Raw genomic sequence first — 19,048 nt, forward strand, 5'->3', positions numbered from 1 at the left:
AAAGGATTGATGAAGGGAACATATCTACTTATAGAAGATATTAGGATCCGTGCTTCATTGGCTACCCCGTGTCTGTAGGGCATGCCTTGAACAACCTCTAAGCACATATAGTACTGGTTACATCAGACAAAACATCAGTGGATTGGCTCCTGGAACTTGGTAAATTAGGTTGTCCCCCAACCCCACTGATTGGTTGGCATTCTATCCCAAACCTGGACTTTTAGCTCGTTAGCAGCACATATGTGAAACGAATCCTAGGTGTTTGCATCCCGTCAGACTACTCCCCATTTTCCCAATTAGTCCATCATCTGTCATCGGTAGGCCAGCAGCCAAAGTCTTCTGTTTGTAGTTGACCTTGTTGCTACTCACTGTCCTGAAACATTCAAGTGAGTGTGAGCACACCACTATCTTAGCTTAAGGCTTAAGGCTCTAACGAATACCCTTTGTTTTCCATGTCAGAGACAAGTGTGAAAGGAGCACAAATTTGTCAATTTTAGTCTTCTATTTATTGCTATTTGTTTTAATTATACAGGCTGCTGTTGCTCCGCTTGGTCTCTAGAGACTTGCTCACTCTGTCTCATATGAACTGTATACACTTTTAATTGACCAGCAGTTTAGCTCTCACAGATGTTTTTGTCTTCTTTCGTTTATTGAAGAACATCCCACATTCAGACCTTATCCGTGTACACCCTTTGTACTTTGCGGTCACCCCAATATAGCATCTTTGCTCTGGGCCAATCTTGACTTATCATCGGGTCTGCTCACATGGCTGTCTATCTGCATCACTTGATTCATACATCCTTGGCCTGTCACTGAGGTAGCTTGGTTAAATTCAACGTGAGCTGTTGTCCATTTTCCTAATATGGCGGTCTTTGCCACTTTATATGTTCTTCTATAGCAAGCTTCTCTATGTTATATTTCTACCTTGCGTTACTGCGTAGTTACAGTTATTGGTAAGTAAGTTACTTCATCTTCTTTAGATCCATGATTACTTAAGTTTTAGGTTGCTCTTACTCTCAGTGATTCAGTTACATTGCTACTTAATATTTTCATATACTTTCAACATAGGTTCATATAACCTTTTCATGACATCGCATCATCCTTGTCAGATTTTACTTTAACATCCATCCATGATGTTAACAGACTCATTCTGACACCTTGGCTGGCGACAGTTTTCCATATAGCTTTCTTCCATGCGACATCCTTCCACACTTTCACTGCGAGGGTACATTCTATATGGCTGTCCGAGTGCATAACATCTCTCATACACTCAATGCGGTATAGGAACCATACGGGGGGTCCCAGGTTTGGCATTTCTTTGACTATTCCAATATGACGGTGGTGAGAGGGAGGTAACTGACAAGAAAACGTTTTCATGCTCCTCCACATTCTCCCCTCTGATCGAATCTTAGACCAAATTCTCTTCTTCCATAATGTTAATCTCTTACTCATCTCCTATCAGCATCTTCTCTTCATCCTGATTCTTTTTGTGGATCTAAATCTTTGTCACCCTCCTCAGGTGGCCTGCATTTTTTATGTATTCATCCAGACTACAGGTCATATGACAGCACTCTCCAGATGGTGAACAGAATATTGAACGTCCTACACATCTTTTCCAATCCTCAGGGTATTTAAATTTGGTTCCTGGAGGTTCAAGGGTAATTTTCTTTTTATTCTCACGGCTACTGGCTTCATTTTGCATATGTTCACACGTTCCAGCATCAATGTCAATCACTATCTTCATCCTAATAACTATCTAGGCTGTCTTCTTGCATTGTCCCACTATGATCCTTATGAGACAGAATCCTAGCAACACGAACACTAGTATTGCTCTAAACATTTTGAAAGCATTTTCTACCAGGTCGGAATCCATGAGAACAGAGAGATAAACCAATCATTATTTTGAATTCTGTCTACTTCTTCCATCATCTTTGTGTGCAATGTTGACAACATGGTTATTGCTTCTGTCAGGGTTCCATTTCCTCCAACGTGAGATGGTATAAAACGTACAGCAAGAAGGGCCGACCTTGACGCACACGCCTCCTTCCATTGCTGCAATTAAGTATAGTACATACCTGTGCTGGAGAGTCATCAGCCTGATGTCTATTAATTCTTCTCTGATTGCATTGAATCATTTTAATTGTTGCATTGGTTGTCTGCAGAAGCTCCCATATTGTGATCTGCAGCCACTTGGCGTTTACTGCAGCTTGAGGTCCTGGCAAGAATGTAGTAGTCATTGTCATTGCTGTCTTGCTGAACATTTGGGATATTGTTTAGTACTCCATTGACGTTGTTGAAAAATAATTGCTTCTCTTTATTAGGCAGAGTTTGTGTGATCTCTTCATCCTTAAATGTTCATCCATTTTTGTAAATTCATCAATATGGAGGTCAATTTGGGGAATCACCAATGAGGGTACATGTAGCATTACCACAGAGAATATTCGTTCCCAATTCTTAGGCAACTGCATGTAGGCCCTGGATCCACACACCCAATATCAATCCATTAACATTGCAGTTCCTCCATTCATTGCTGGGACTTCAATTATCTGTCCACATCCTTTTATTTTTTCCAACTATGATCAGGCCATCATTCCTGAAGTATGTTGTTTCATTTCTCAGTGGTATTATTGAAACTGGTCCTGCTTCATTGTTGACCCATGTGAGTAACGTTCAGTACTTGGCCCATGATTCCAGGCATTTGTCACTTACTAGCTGCACTATACTTGCTGATTCCTTCTTCAATACATGTGCAGGGCAGACCAATAGCCCTTCTTTCCACCCAGTACTAGTGAAAACACGCCCATATATCACTAACTGAGGGTTTTCTCCATTTCTTGGCTCTCCTGGTTTTTCAGTGTTGTCTGAGCAATTCAACTTCTTCATCTGGACAACCTTTATTTGTTCTATCTGGTATACATGAGTTTCTTGCTTGTCCATCCTAATCCATTCTCCATCCGTCTTGTCTTCACATAGGTATCTTCTTATGGGAATGGCAATTTTGATCTCCGTTGTAACATAGGCCATTTTTCTTCAAATTGTCCTCTGGTGTGCATGCTGCTAGATGACTAAGGCATTTTGCATTGTGTGAAGACGTTTCTCTTGCACTAAATGTTCTTGCCGCCTTCATGGCGTACAGTATTAAGGAACAAACATGACAACTTTTGTCTGACGTTCCTTTGCCCACCTCTTTCATGTGCTGGTACCATAGGTTATTCTTTAAATTAACTACATTTTCAAGATACGTATTTATACCAATCTTAGAGCCCGTTGGATAACATGCATGTAATGGATGGGATGCAGAAGAACTCTGACACCAAATAATCAAGCCAACTCAGGAAGATGACAAGGTTTTGTTGTTTTATTAACAATTGTCTAAAACAGAGAGTTAAGACGGACATCAACAGACGTTCGCTTGAGCTCTTGTTAGAATTCACATAAAAACACATTTATATACTAAAAATGTGTCATACGTGACATCACACTACGTGGCAAATTAGATAAACCTATGAAGGGGTGTGGTAGGCTCAAGGGGAACATCTAAGTATACTTTCTATAAAGGGTGGAATGTTCATTGGATATCTACTTTCAGGTGGACATTTTATGCCTACCTCTAGTGTAAGACATCTTCAACACTATTAAGTACATGGTATATCATTGGCTCTCAAACTATAAGGCCCTTCGTAATATGGCCCTACTACAATTGGTTGGCACGCTCATGCCAAGTCTGGAACATTTTGTTCACTTAGCAGCACGTAAGCTCATACCCAGGTGCCTGGAAGTGAACATGACTTTACCTCCCCTCCCAATTAGTCCAACATCTCTCATTACCCATGCCTTCTGCCATGAAGATTGTCTTTGAACTTGGCCTTGCAAAGTATTCTTGACTGTGGGAATATAAGGGAGTGCGAGCATGCACTATCATTGTTCTAGAACTCCAAGCTCACTCTATTTCCATCTTTAGCTCACATGAGAGGAGACCACGATTTGGTCCATTTTGCAGCATTTAAATGTCTTAATTGAATAAAACCTGGCACGCTTGGTATTCTTTCTTTGCACCTTTACAAAGAATAATTCAGCTTCTCACATTTGCCACCTTAAAGAATAGATAACCAGTCTTGGCTGCCTGTGGCCTTGACACCAGGCCAGACATCTTTGCCATTCAAATCTGCCATCTGAGCTAATTCTTGCTGTGACACAGCGCTCAGCGTTTCTTATCCAGTGTCTGGGCTTACTAAATTCATAACACTGAAGTCCAGCTTCTGTACAATGGCGGCTTTGCCTGCAATCAATTCACTACGTATAGCCAGCTTCTAAGATCACTTAGTCTACTTGCGTTGCTGCATTTGTACAATTATTGAATGGCTTTCGTTTTCTGCATTGTGTCGCGCATGTGCAATCTTCACTTCACATATGAAAGCTTACTCGATTCTTAACTTCGTCGTCAGTTTATATAACGTCCACATATTCTCTTCAACCAGTCTTCTCAGTGCATCACGCTCATCTTTTGTGACGTCACCAGCTCTTCTCTCGCTCTTTTGATATTTCTTCGGGGAGTTCCTGCCTCAGATTATTGTCTCTTTGGGAATACCTTTGGTTGGGCTTTTTCAGAGATACCTTCTTTCAAATATTCTCTGGGGTATGGTCATAATTGCTGGTGTCAAGAATGGCACAATCTCAGGCTTCCAACATACAGGAGGTAGGGGGCAGGACTTCCTGCAGAGGCATTCAACTGCTTCGCTACAATAACTTCATGGCTCTCCTCAACATTCCTTTTAAATAGAAATAAACTCCTGGTTTATTATAAAAACAGGCTGTCTGTGCCTTTAGTGGGAACAACAATAAGTGTTTCATTAACACCCTTCCTATCAGTGCCATTAATACCCTCCATGATAGTGCCATTTTCTGCAACACTTTCTAATGCCATGACAATAAGTAGGAAAACACAAATCATAATGCCAGCTGATATCATCCTCAATGTGACATGAAACCCTATCGATTTTATAGATGGTAATGAATCTCTAAAATGTTGACACCTCTCTATCTTGTGTTTATTTTAATATACAAATTTGTTATCTCCTTTTTAATCACTACTATAAAAAAATAAAAAAAACTGGAGTATTATTGCAATTATCACTCTCCAGACAATGCAGTTGGTCTTTTGGTCCTACAAAAATGTAATAAAGTGTATTCCTCTGTGAACTAAAGCTACTAGTGTGATGATAGATATCATAAACAATAGTCAATATTCTTTTTCCTCCAAGGTCTGCACTGTTCTCTCATTGTCTTTTGAATCCTGTCTAAAATGAGTGTTCGAAAGTAGTTGCACGTCTATTTTCTCCTTGCCAAATCTGGAAACCAATGATCTTTAGTTGATTTAAAAAACAAATAACGCTATTCTATAGTGCTTGTGTGCACTTATTTCTCCCTATTCTCGTTTGGAGCCATTTGGTGGGTCTGCTTATGTAGAACTACTTGTCTTGCTTCTCTTGGGATGTCTTTTGGAGGGGCCAATGTTTTGCCCTTATATGGTTTAAAGTCGTGTAGAGGCTTGCTTCCTCTGCTTCAATGGGGAGCCGGAAACGGGATTGTACTCCAGGTGCGTACGAATTTGCCCATTAGCAGCTGGTCTCCTGGGCACAACCTTGGTGGCTTTACAAAATCTTCTGTTTCATGCACTTGATTGTTTTTGTTGCTTCCTTTTGACCCCCTCCCTTCTGTTCTTGATCTGTTGAGACATGAAAGAAACACTTGCAATTATTGTTGTTAAATCATCATGCATCTTGTCAACTAATGCCCTCCCTACTGTGGGCATCAGTTCTTACCCTAGTTGGAGGAGTCAATGGGGGTCTCATAGAGCATCCAGTCACAATACATGAGGAGTTAAATGGTAATACGAACCAGGCTGGTTTCTTAATGCAAACAAAGCAAAGGGCAGAAATTGCAACCACCCCTTTTTTAAAGTGATGTTGATTTTGACTATCTTCTTTTTGAGGAGACTGTTTAATCCCACACAGATACCACTGACCTGTGGGTGATAAGTAGACAGAAATATTTGTTTTATACCTAACAGAAGTATTATCTGTTCAAAACACTTACTTACAGAACGCAGTCCATTGTCAGCCCACAAAACTTCACCCCCCGGCCCCCACCTGGAGAACACCTTGCATACCAGAAATCTGACAGTGCACAAGGCATCTGGGTGTGTACCTTACCTGCTTCCAAACATCTAGAAAAAGTGCATACTACAAACAATATATATCTATAGCCGTTACATATCTGTAACATATCTACATAATCTATATGTAAATGTTGAAATGGGCAAATGGGTCTTGGGATTGCTCCTCTTACTGTTTGCGAAGTGTGTTCTGCAGGACATTTCTGACCCACAATGGAACTCATAATGAACTGTGCCACATGTTCCAGAAGATTAGGTGAGAACCACTCTTCTGCAATTGTTGCAGCTAGATTCTCTCGAGCTGTATGTGCTGGGCAATAAAGCTGTTCCAGTGGTACTTTAAAAAATCCTAGCGCCATGACTGGCTTTCCAGTGCTATCTTGCCTAGAAATTGCCTCAGAGGGGATAAAGAACACAATCGATTTCTACATAAATCATGTTCTTCTTGTGGAGCTCAAACTTGTACTTCAATTAACTGGACAATAGATAGCATGTTAAAGCTCTCATTTACCAACATTCATTGTCCTGTCATTTGTTTAGCATCTTTGTTCTCTAATCTAGATATGGGTAGATAGTAGGCTGCTTTATTGGTCTCTATGTCGGTAGCTTTGTTTCCGCAGGAAATTATATCTGCTAGCTTTGAATGTACTGAGAATTTTACAACTTCTAGGGTTAATGGGAGACTCAATGCTTCGATAAGCCTATCCAATAGAGCCGCAGATTGCCCTTGAGTGCCATCTGTGCAGAGCAAGCCCCTCCTTTTCCAGCATGACAGACCTACATGCACAATTGACATCACATAGGCAGAGTCAGAATACACTTTCACTTCTTCATCCACAAAGATCTGCAGCACTTCGATGAGCACCACTAATTCTGCAGCCTCTGGTGAATAATTCGAGGGAAACAACTCATGCTGGTTAAAACTTCAAATTCACCTTCTCTATTCAGTTTCACTACTACTGATCCTGGATACCTTTCCCCAGTCATCTGGACAATTTTTGAAGAACCATCAATAAAACCACTTCCCCACTCCCAATAGAATTTTCTGTAACTTGGGGGATTTAATTATAATTCTGAACATATGTTGTACAATCATGTACACAGTCATCCTCTCCTACTGATTCTGCTATAAACATTGCTGGATTCACTGTCTTACATATAACAATTTTAACCGCAGGTTGGAAATAATCACCTCATATCCTGATGCTCTGTGTGGTCAGTGTACTTTTGGGTTTCTCTAAAATTGCAAATAATGCATGCTGTACAAATAACGTTAGTAAACACCCCATTGTTATATTGAAGCTTTTTCAATTGCAAATGTAGCAGTAGCTTAAGATTGCTCACAGGGATAGTTTCCCTTCAGTACTGGATCTAGAATCCCACTATAATATGCCAGTGGTTTATGTCAAGTCCTAATGTCATCTTCTGGATAAGAACTGCTGTCATGACTTCTCCATTCGAATGGAAGAATACATACAATTCTTTACTATAACTTGGGATCCCCAACACAGGGGTTGTACTGATTGCTTTTTCAATTCCTAAAACCCTTCAGTCATCTCATCTGTCCATGTTATCATGTTCTCATCTGCTTGTGCTTCTTTAAGTCCTTTTAAAAGTTGTTGAATGCATGTGCTGTAAGGGAAAACCTGAGTCCTGCAATAATTGCATAGACCTAGAAACTGTTGCATTTCCCTCACTGTTTTACGAGTCACAGCTGTCATGATTGCTTCTGCTCTTTCAGGTGTCACGTTTCTCCCTTTGTGAGAGATCAAATGTCCTATATAAAAGAAAAAGATGTATTCTTGACAATATCATAATGTCGTCTTATCTACCTTGTACCTTTTCTCTGAGAGTATGGTCATGAGTTTAACTGAGTCTTCTCTGCACCTTTCTTCTGTCTCGCTACACACCAAAGTGTCATCCACATACTGAATTATTGCACTGTCGAGTTGGACATTAGTCAAGTCCATCTGGGAGACTCTGTTAAAAATTGAAGCAGACTCCCAGTACTCCTGAGGCAAACATGTATGGTTCAGGCAGATCATTCTATTAGAAAAGGAAGTCAAATTTTGTGAGTCTTCATGAAGGGGAATTGAAAAGAATGATTTTTTTTAAATCGAAAATTGAGAACTATTTGGCTGCTGATGGAGTGTTACACAGTATCATTGCATGATTTGGGACTAAAGGAAACTCAGCTTTGACTAGATTATTTAGGGTGAAAAGGTCCTGGATAAATCTCCATGATCCTCCTTTGATTATTTCACACGGAATACAGCCGTGTTACATGATGAGTCTGATGGCACCAATATACCTTGCTTCATTAACGCCAAAATGTCTCAAATATATGTTCATCCGCCTCTCTAGACATAGGGTATTGCTTTGCTCATGGTAAAGGATCTCCTGGTTTTAATTTAACTTTAACTGACCCTATCCCTTTTAATAAACCTACATCATATGGGGTCTTGGTCCACAAAATCTCGGGCACCTTCTCTAAGACTTCCTGAAAAATCTGTCATTCTTCTGTTTACCAATACCATTCTCTTGGGTATTTCTATATTCTCTAATTTAATCCATTAAGTGAAACTTATAAAAAAAAACACTAATTCATCACCAGAATGGTCATCTCTAAACTGTACTTTGTCTGTCAAATCTGTCAACTTATAACCTTCACTGGGGGATATCACTGTTCTCCATCCCCTCCCTTCATCATCTGTCCCAAGAAGCATCACTCTATCTTCTACCCACTGCTGCTTTTAATTCTAAGGGAATGATCTGCCCTTCCTCATCGTTGATGGGTATTTCTGGCTTGAACAAAAAATAATCAGGTACTCTCAATATTTTACCTGCCAACCTGTCTAACCATGACAATAAAATAGTCACTCCATACAAAATACTTCTGGATCTAAAGGCACTCCTGGTAATGTTTGCTGGCCTGCAAAAGCTAGTATAAACTATTCCAAGTTCATATAGTGTATCCCTGGAGAAGAGCACAGTATTCTTTTGTCAGGAAAAGATATTGGGCCTCATTACACGGGCGGCGGTAACCATGGCGCTATTAGCGACACGGTTGCCGCCGGTATTTTACCGAGTCCGCCATGGTGAATGGCGGAATTACTGCCCTATTCCAAGGTGTGTGGGGGTGGTAATTCCCCATTCACCATGGCACTTCCCCATTCCCATTTTTCCCGTAGGGCTCAATGATAATGGGGAAGGCGGTAATTACGGTACCGCAAATTGCGGTACCGTAATTACCTCCAAGGTCCCTTTGCGGGTCCCGTCCTTAATGGCTGGTCCACAAAGGGACCTCGTAGTAAACCCTTACCGCCAACCGTGCAATGAGGCCCATTGTCATGTTAAGTTTCATCATTAAGTCACACCCCAAAATATTAACTGGTGTCTGCCTAGAGTATATTTACTAAAGGGATCCTGCACCTCACTATTTCCCCTTTTCTAGTGAGATAAATGCTCACAATGGCCCCTAGAGGGTGTGCAACTCCACAGTTCAAACCAAAATACAGTTCTGGACCATTGAAAATTGAAAAAATATATATATTTATTTTGCTGTGCCTAGAGTATAACAGTGGCATTGACATGCCATGCTCCCCTATGGAAATTGGTAATTCGTCTATAAAAGGAACTAAATTCATCCCCAGTGAACCTTTGAGCATTCGTGACAATACCTGACATTGAGTATTTTCCGTCATGGACACAAGAACAAGTAGCTCCTGTGACTACAAAAAATGAAATTGTCTTGCCTCCTATCATCACCTGACCCTTGGTTCCCCTTGGGGGTCTGGTGTCACTGATAGTGCTGAACACATCAGGTCACTCTCTGGGCTGTGCTATTGTGGATATAACATCATCCCTGTACCCATGAAAGAATATCCTCCTATCACAGTTGCACTCCCCATTTTGATTGTGGGTGCCTGTTGAGTTCCAGAAGTTATGTTCCATTGTGGTACCATAGCTGCTATACTAGTGGTTGCTGCGGCTCAGCCTGTTGTGTTTACATGGGTCAATAGAAAAGGGGGTAGGACTCCGAGTGGTCTCCATTGCCCTGGTTTTGGATATAGTTCGGGAGCAAACCAGATTTCATTGGGTTCAAGAATCATACGATTTTAACCCCTTATTGGTGAAAAAACAAATGTTATTAAATTACTATTAAATTGCAATAGTTCATAACACAATCATATCATTTGATATTACACACATTTAGATAAAAAACCTTTACAAAAAATACACCATTTGCATAAAAACTTCTATAAAGTGCTGTAGAGACTCTACTAATGTCTATATCTATATACTGTATATGCGTTATGTATAGATCAGTTGGATGGTATTGGTTCAGTCTAGTCTTACTGATCCGTAATTCGCTCTACATGTTTCTGTTCTTAAATCCTTATTTGGAGAACATTACTCAGGAGCATATTTCTGTGGGTCATTGTCAATATATTAGATTTCCAATTTCTTAGAGGAAAAACTGTTTCTCCAAACATCTAGAACCATGCACTTTAAATAAACCAATATATTCATAATTAGCTATCAATGCTACTTTGTACATTAGGGTGTTCAATGCATCCCTTTTTAAAGGAGTTTAATTACCTATTGAGGGTGGGCGTTTCTGGTAGTGTTTTCTAGGTTCTGTATATAAATGTTCATCCATCTATGGATAGAAATACACCATCATGTACATTAGTGTTTTTTTCTTAAAGGTTTTACTTCATAACTAGGTCAGTGTATTACTCACCATTTTTTTTTCTTTTTTTTTCCATATCAGAGAGATTGCCTCTTAGCTTCTATTCCTGGCATTGGTGTTTATAGTGTTCTTCCATCCCTCACTCAGGTCGTGGTATCTAGTAGGCACTAAAGAAAATTATTTATTCTTGTTTGTACCTTTTTGCAATGCCGCTTAGTTGTCGCTAAAGTGATTTTTCATCTGTTATGCTTGGTTTTCCATATCTAATTCAAGGTTATGCTTTAGACCCAGACATACATTTTATTTTAATCTGGTCCAGTGATTATATTTTGCAATCTCTATGTGGTCAACTCATTTAGATTCAGTTTTTACCGGATATATGTATTCCCTTGTTTTCACTCGTATTCGACACAAGTGTCATTAAAAACGGGGTTGCTTTGGATATCTCTCATTTGTTCGTGATCTAACACATCTCCTGCATGCCTGTGGAGGTAAATGGGGTGATTATATCAGTCTAGGGTTCTTCTTTTTCGTTGCAGTCCTTTCTTTCACGTTTCTGAAAGTTGTGAATAATCTACCATATTATTAAATACCAAATCTTCTGCTGGAGCTTATATCTTCATTTCTCAGTGTCCCGCTTAACGTGTGCATTGTTTGAGCCGTAGTGCCGCTGTTATTTTTGTCTTATTTAAATTGCTGTTTTCAGGCCCTTTGTTTTTGGACCTATGCTCGCGGCCATATCGGAATAGTATTTAACCTTGTGTTTTTTCATGCATGTTGCTTGGTTTCAATAACGTATTAGAGTATGTAGTGGAGTGCACTGTTTTATCCACTTAGTAACTATTTTGTTTAAAGTTGCTATCCTGGAAAAGTTGTTTTCTCTCTCTACTCATGCTTAATGTATAAATTGGCTGGCTTCATCCACTTTGCTTTGTCGAAATACAATGGTGGCCATTTTGGACTAGTATTCTTTCTCGTTTTTTTTTTTTTATGTTACTGAGCTTTGTAAGCATATTGTGGTATGCTATTCTATCCACTCTGGAACGTTTGTTGTATGAAGCTGCACTTCTCTCCTCCAATCATTCTAGTGCATCAATTGTCACTATGCTCATATGGTATGCATTTTCTATTTCATAGTCTTTTAATCCCATACTCACTCTTATTCATTTCTTCTCTTCTCCTCATCTCCCTCAATTGATCTTTGTCTCGCCTTTGTTGCAACCTACGCACGTTCATTCTGTGAGCTTCTATATCTTCCCATTTCTTCTCTTCTAGCCTTTCCTCTTTTCTTGCCTCATGTCTTCTTCATTCTTCCCTTTGCTTGCACCCTTTCCCCTCTCTTCTTTGTATACCCTTAATTATTTCTTTTCTTTCCTTTCCTGCTCTTCTCACGCCTCTCTTTCTCGAACCCCATCAATGCCCTTATTGTCCAGCTTGAGCAATATTTGTCCTCCCATCCATTCCTTCTGTTCTATGGTTATTTCCTTAACTTTATCTTTTATTTCTTTCTGTTTTCCTGCTTCTTCCTCTATCTCTATTTATCTATCTTGTCTGTCCTTCCTCTCATCATGCTGTTTAATTTCATTGTGTGTATATCCTTGCATTCTCTGCTCTCTTCTGCATTATCCTCACTGCTATAAGCGGGTGCGCATAAGTTGGATGAACATACCCTGTTACTGCTTTTAATTCCTTCAAAGGGTAAAATCCCTTCTCATCTGTATCTGCACTCTTCTCTTCAGACGGGAAAAGGGAACCAATGGAATTTTATCCTCCCCTTTATGCTGTTTGAGCACCCACTCCCTAAAGGCTGGATCTTCCTTGTAACTATGGTACATTTTCCAAAGCTCTAAAATGGTAAATCTTTTCTGCACCTTTTTTCCATTTTATGTGGCATGCAAGTATGTCATCATATGCCGCAATACATCTTTTGACAGGGAACCGTCCTGAGGCCACGGCATAAGTGTCTTATTGGTCATGCCTCTGACCTATTACAAATCATATTTCATTATTTTCGCTTTGTATCTCTGTAATGTCTTACTTAAATGTAACAGAGGTGTATACCCAATGATGACAGATCAGTTTTTACTCTCAATACTTACCCGTTGTTTTATTTGATTTTTTCTTTTATTAAATATACCATGCCAATCAATTGACGCAGACACCATCAATCACTGTTGACAGTGCCAATCTTAGGAAAGTGAAATAGATCATTGCCAATCCTCTCTCTCTCTCTCTCTCTCTCTCTCTCTCTCTCTCTCTCTCTCTCTATCTCTCTTTCTTGATAGCAGATTCCTGCATTGAACTCCTGTTTGACTCAACAGGCTACTTACTCCTTGTCGAAGAAACTTTGAGGGAGACCGGCTGGCTTCAGAAAGCCATTCAGAGCTCAGCACGGCACACTTCCCTGCAGCAGTGATGCATCGTCCCCCATGCTGCAGTGGCACGGCTACACCTCATGTGTTCATGGGGGGCGCTGATTCCGTGCAGTGGAAGTTATCCACGGACACGCAAGGCATTTGGAGGACAAGAAATGGGTGTTTCAATCACAACATTTAAAAGTTCACCTGTTTACAGAAATGGAAAAAAAATATTCTCATTGGTGTAATAAAATGCGAATTTTCACATTCACTTTACATTCCCCCATCCCTTCAAGTTGTGTGATAGTGAAATCTGAATTCTTGGGGGACGTGATTTTTTTTCTCCTTCTATTTTCGTGTAGCCAGATAACTAGCGAATTCAGTCTCCAACCCTAGTCAGCAAGGCTGCAGACCTGTACTCCAGGCATGAGGTATTTACTGGTTCACGCTGGGTGACCGCCATCATTCCAAAAACCCGTGCAGGGACATCAAACGTTGGAATTATTTTTTCATGTAGCACATCATTCTGAATGTGGAAATCGAATGAATGTCTAGATCGGACGAGTGTATAGAATGGATGAAGATGTTAAGCGGATGAGTGTCTAGAGCGGCTGGTGTATAGAGCGGACGAGCGTGTAGCGCAAATGAGTGCATAAATACGGAGAAGAGAGTAGAACACAGGACTGCGTAAACCAGATGAATGTGCAGAACAGATGAGCGTAAACCGTCTGAGTGTGTAGAACAGACTAGTATATGGAGCAGATGAGTATGTAGAGCGCATGAGCATGGCTAGCAAATGAATACGGAAGTGTGGTGAATGTGTTGATCGCCGGAGCAGATGATTGTACAGACCTGGCGAATGTATAGAGTGGATGAGTGTATAGAGCGGATGAATGTATGAAGCGGATGAGAGTATGAAGCGGTTGAATGTATGGAGCGGGTGAGTGTATGGAGCGGGTGAGTGAATGGAGCATGTGAGTGTTTGGAGCGGGTGAGTGTTTGGAGCGGATTAGTGTATGGAGCGCTTGAGTATATGAAGATAATGAATGTACAGAACAGATGAAGGTATAGAACAGATGAGCGTAGAGATGAATATATTGAATACGATATTGCTGTTAATTGTGTGAACGCACAAGTGCTTAAAGCGGATGAGTGCTTAAAGTGGATGAGTGCGTGGAGAGGTTGAGTGCGTGGAGTGGATGAGTGTGTGGAGCGGATGAGTGCGTGGTGCGGATGAGTGCGTTGAAGGGATGAGTGCGTAGAGGGTATGAGTGCGTAGAGGGATGAGCGCGTAGAGGGATGAGCATGTAGAGGGGGACGAGTGCATAGAGGGGGATGAGTGCGTAGAAGGGGATGAGTGCATAGAGGGGATGAGTGCATAGAGGGGATGAGTGCGTAGAGGGGATGAGTGCGTAGAAGTGATGAGCGCGTAGAGGGGATGAATGCGTAGAGGGGACGAGTGTGTAGAGGGACGAGTGCAAAGATGGGGTGAGTGTGCAGAGATGGTGAGTGCGCAGACGGTGTGAGTGCACAGAGGGGATGAGCGCATAGCGGGGATGAATGCGCAAAGGGGTGAGTTCAGAAAGGGAGTGAGTTTGCAGAGGGGGTGAGTTTGCAAAGGGGGTGAGTGCGCAGAGGGTGTGAGTGCGCAGAGGGTGTGAGTGCGCAGAGGGGGTGAGTGTGTAGAGGGGGTGAGTGCGTAAAACAGATGAATGCATAGTACGCGTGTGGGCATAAAACAAACGAGTACCGGTAGTGAACGAGTGCCTGGAGCGCAAAGAATTGCATGACGCATATAGTCCGGGTTGGAATGCAGAGAACGTTTGAAAGAGCATATAACCCATCATATCACACCACCACGCTTACTCTCTCCTTTACATCACCACTCAACTAGAACACAGAGATACTATGACACCATTCGGTATAACTGTTCTCATACCAACATCCGCCGCTTACTCCACATCATTCTATGTAAACACTGCTGGTTTCACACCCCCAGCCAGGCGTTCTCCTCAGGCCTGACGCAGCCACATCCGTTCCGGATAAATCCTGCCAGAACAAACACATTCTCCTGATCTCTCAACCAACACACCTACCGCTTAGAAGCAGCTATTACACGAATACCGCACGAGCTGCACACATACCCGGTGCTCACACGCACATTTTGACTCTCCCTACTCTACTGATCTGAACTTCGGTTCCCAAGGGTGTTCAACCTACCAGCGCCTTCAGACCATACCCATGGTATATAAGGTGCTATATAAGTGCAATATAACATAACATAACATAACATATATTTTAACTGGTCACTTTATTTTAAAAATCTATTCAATTATATGTTGTTTTCTCCTTTGTTTACACTTTCTATCAATTTTTAGTATATCACTCTTATATTATTAGTATATTAAGAGTCTCTTTACTTTCCTTTAAGTTTTCCCTTCTTAATTGACGTCAATTTATTGGCCAAAATGTTTCACTAATCTTTATTTTTTTACTATTGTTTTATATTCCTCGGTCTAGACACAACTGGAGATTTATATAGGCAATCTTATAACCCCACACATGTGCACTTTAAAAATGGTTTTACTGCATATGCTTTCCTTTAATTTCTTAGAAAATGTATCCCGTCTCCGTTTCACTCCAATATGGAGTTTGATAAGCATTATTCTTTGAACCTTGCCTAAGGAATCTTTAATAACTTAGTGCATACCCTTCAGGCCCCTTGGGATCAGGAATTAAGGCATCTTTTTCTCTTAATAATCTCCCCAAAAAATCCATTTACTTTTTACACTTATTATTTACAACACAATCCCTCCGCCCTATTTTGCCACTTTCTTTGTTCTACTTACATCCATGACTCAGTTTGAGTCCTCCGGCATCGACTCTCCCTCAACTGACCAGTTCACCTTCTGTCCACAGGGCACCTGCGGGGACGGGACATAAATTTCATCAAAGGGGGACCCACCAACCAAATTGTCTTCACGTGTGGCTAAGCGCACCGCTCTCCACAGGAATCCTTGTGATCATCTGGCTAATGGCAGAAGCAGCCGAGCATCTGGGGGTCTGGATCTGGCCGTGGTCAACTACACAGTAACAATCCTCTGATACCAAATGTGCTCTAGCACCTTGAAGCATCTTTTGTGCTAGATGGAATTACAATAGTATATTTTAGACCAAATAATCGGACAGACTCAATGAGTAGTTGTTTATTCTCAGTTTAGTAAAGCAGGGTCAACTGGCAGATATCGGACTGATGCTTGCACACTCACAACCAAGTTTGATTACATGGAGGTCTTATGCCTGAATATGTGTCATCTCTGATGTCCTTCTATGTGGCAAAATACAAAATCTTTCGAGGGAAGGGATCTGTGAAGTGAACATATCTACTTATAGAATATATAAGGATCAGTGCTTCAGCTTCATTGGCTACCCCTTATCTGTAGGGCACGCCTTGAATTATCTACAAACACATATAGTACTGCTTATAGTGGACAGATATTCAATGGATTGGTTCCTACAACTTTGTATGTTAGGTTGTCCCCTAACCCCACTGATTGGTTGGTATTATATTATTTAGCTCCTCAGCAGCACCTACGTGAAACAAAACCTAGGTGTGTAAATCCTGTCTGACTGGTCCATGTTTCCCAATTAGTTCATCATCTGTCATTGCTACACCATCAGCCAAAGTCTTCCATTTCTAGTTGGCCTTGTTGCTGCTCACTGTTCTGGAACATTCAAGGGAGTGTGAGCACACTACTATCTTAGCTTAAGGCTCTAATGAATAGCCTTAGTTTTTGACTTCTGATTCTCATGTGAAAGACCACACATTTGTCAATTTCAGCTTCCATTTACGGCTATATTTATTTAATTATGCAGGCTGCCGTTGCTCCTATTGGCCTCCAGAGACTTGCTCACTCCATCTCATATCATCTTTATACACTTTTATTGACCAGCAGCTTGGCTCTCACAGATGTATTCAGCTTCTTCCATCTATAAAGAATGTTCCACATTTAGAGCTTATCCATGTACTCCCTTTGTGCTTTGGCCTGTCTCTGAGGTAGCTTGATTAAATTCAACATGAGCGTTCATCCATTTTCCTAATATGGCCGTCCTTGTCACGTTATATATTCCTCTACAGCATGCTTCTATATGTTTTCTTTCTACCATTCGTTACTGTGTTTTTAGAGTTATTGGTCAGTAAGTTACTTCATTTTCCATGATTACTTTAGTTTTAGGTTCCCGTTACTCTCAGTGCTTCACTTACATTGTTACTTAATATTTTCATATCATTTCAACATTAGGTTCATATATCTTTTTCATGACATGACTTCATCCTCCCCAGATTTTACTTTAACGTCCGTCTATGATGTTCACATATGCATTCTGACATCTTGGCAGGTGACATCCTTTCATGTAGCATTCTTCCATGCGACATCATTCCATACTTTGAGTGCAAGGGTACCTTCTATATGGCTGCCTGAGTGCATAACATCTCTCATACACTCAATGCGGTATAGGAACGATACAGGGGGTCCTACCTATGGCTTTTCTTTGACTATTCTAATATGACAGTGGTAAGGGGGCGGGAACTGGCAAGAAAACGTTTACCTGCTCCTCTACGTTTGGCTCTCCATATGTTTAGGACTGTGACTCCCATGATCCCTCGTCTTTAACTTTGCAGTCTGGAGCTGATAGGAGTTGTAGTCAACAAATCCAGAGAGACAAAACTGTGTCGATCAACGATCAGTGACAGACACTAGTGCTGGTGCCATTGGAGAGTTGGATCCATCTATGGCAACTCTGGTAACCGTCAAATCCTCTTGGACAGATGGAGTTAATGGGGGATTGTTGCTCCTTCATAGAAGTGGATACATTTCTTTCTTGGTGACAGAGAACCAGTGGCTGCAGGGTTCTATGTCATTTAATCACTGTATATTTCAATGCCTGGCAAATAAACGTGTACATTCTAATGTAAATGTTCATCGAATTTTACCCATTGAAGACATTTCCTCCAGACTTCTACTCGATTCTATGCAATTACACGAGTTACACAACTGTTAGCCACATCCACATCAACAACCACAAAATGCCAAACTGCTACGATTGCAATTAACGGTTGGATGCCTTAAAAAAACTATAGGTCAAAACACCTATGGCAGAACTCATAATCATTGGGGGTCTCTGGGAGCCTGGCACATCTGTGTAACACATGATGATCTCAGTATGCAGAGTAATGGCAAACCGACAGTGGAGCCCCAGATCACTCCAGTCTCAAAGACTGTCTTCCACTTCCTAATCTTTCTCCGTAGGATGACCGCTTTTTCCACATTTATGCATAGAATCCATGCCACCCTATGCCTGAAGTTGTCAGGTTTAGATTGTGCTGATAGCATATACCTGGGTCTTCCGCTTGACCCAATTCCCCCTCTTCGGCTACTGTCGAACGCTGCAGCATGGAAGCTGTCACCCAATAGCCTTCAAGAACTTGCAGAGGCAACTTTGAAGTCACTGCGTCAGTTGCTGACTCAGCAGAATCGGCAGTGGTGGGCGCCAAAGCTACTATGGTCCTCATCCAACTTTTAGCAGGAACAAATTCCACCATTACACCCCCTCCCAAAATCTTGCTGCGGAATCGACTTTCTTCCTTTCCCAACAGAAGCTTTGAAAAAACACATCCTGCTGGCAGAAGATTTACGGGACAGGCCACCGTTCTATACAATGACCTCGCCCCCCCACACCCCCATTAGCTCTAAAAGTGACTCAATGATAATATAGCATTGAATTCCAGGGAGTGGTTTGTGTCACTAATTATATCTGAAA

The sequence above is a fragment of the Ambystoma mexicanum genome, chromosome 13 (genome assembly GCF_040938575.1).
Source record: "Ambystoma mexicanum isolate Mex_15411 chromosome 13, UKY_AmexF1_1, whole genome shotgun sequence".
Lineage (NCBI taxonomy): Eukaryota > Metazoa > Chordata > Amphibia > Caudata > Ambystomatidae > Ambystoma > Ambystoma mexicanum.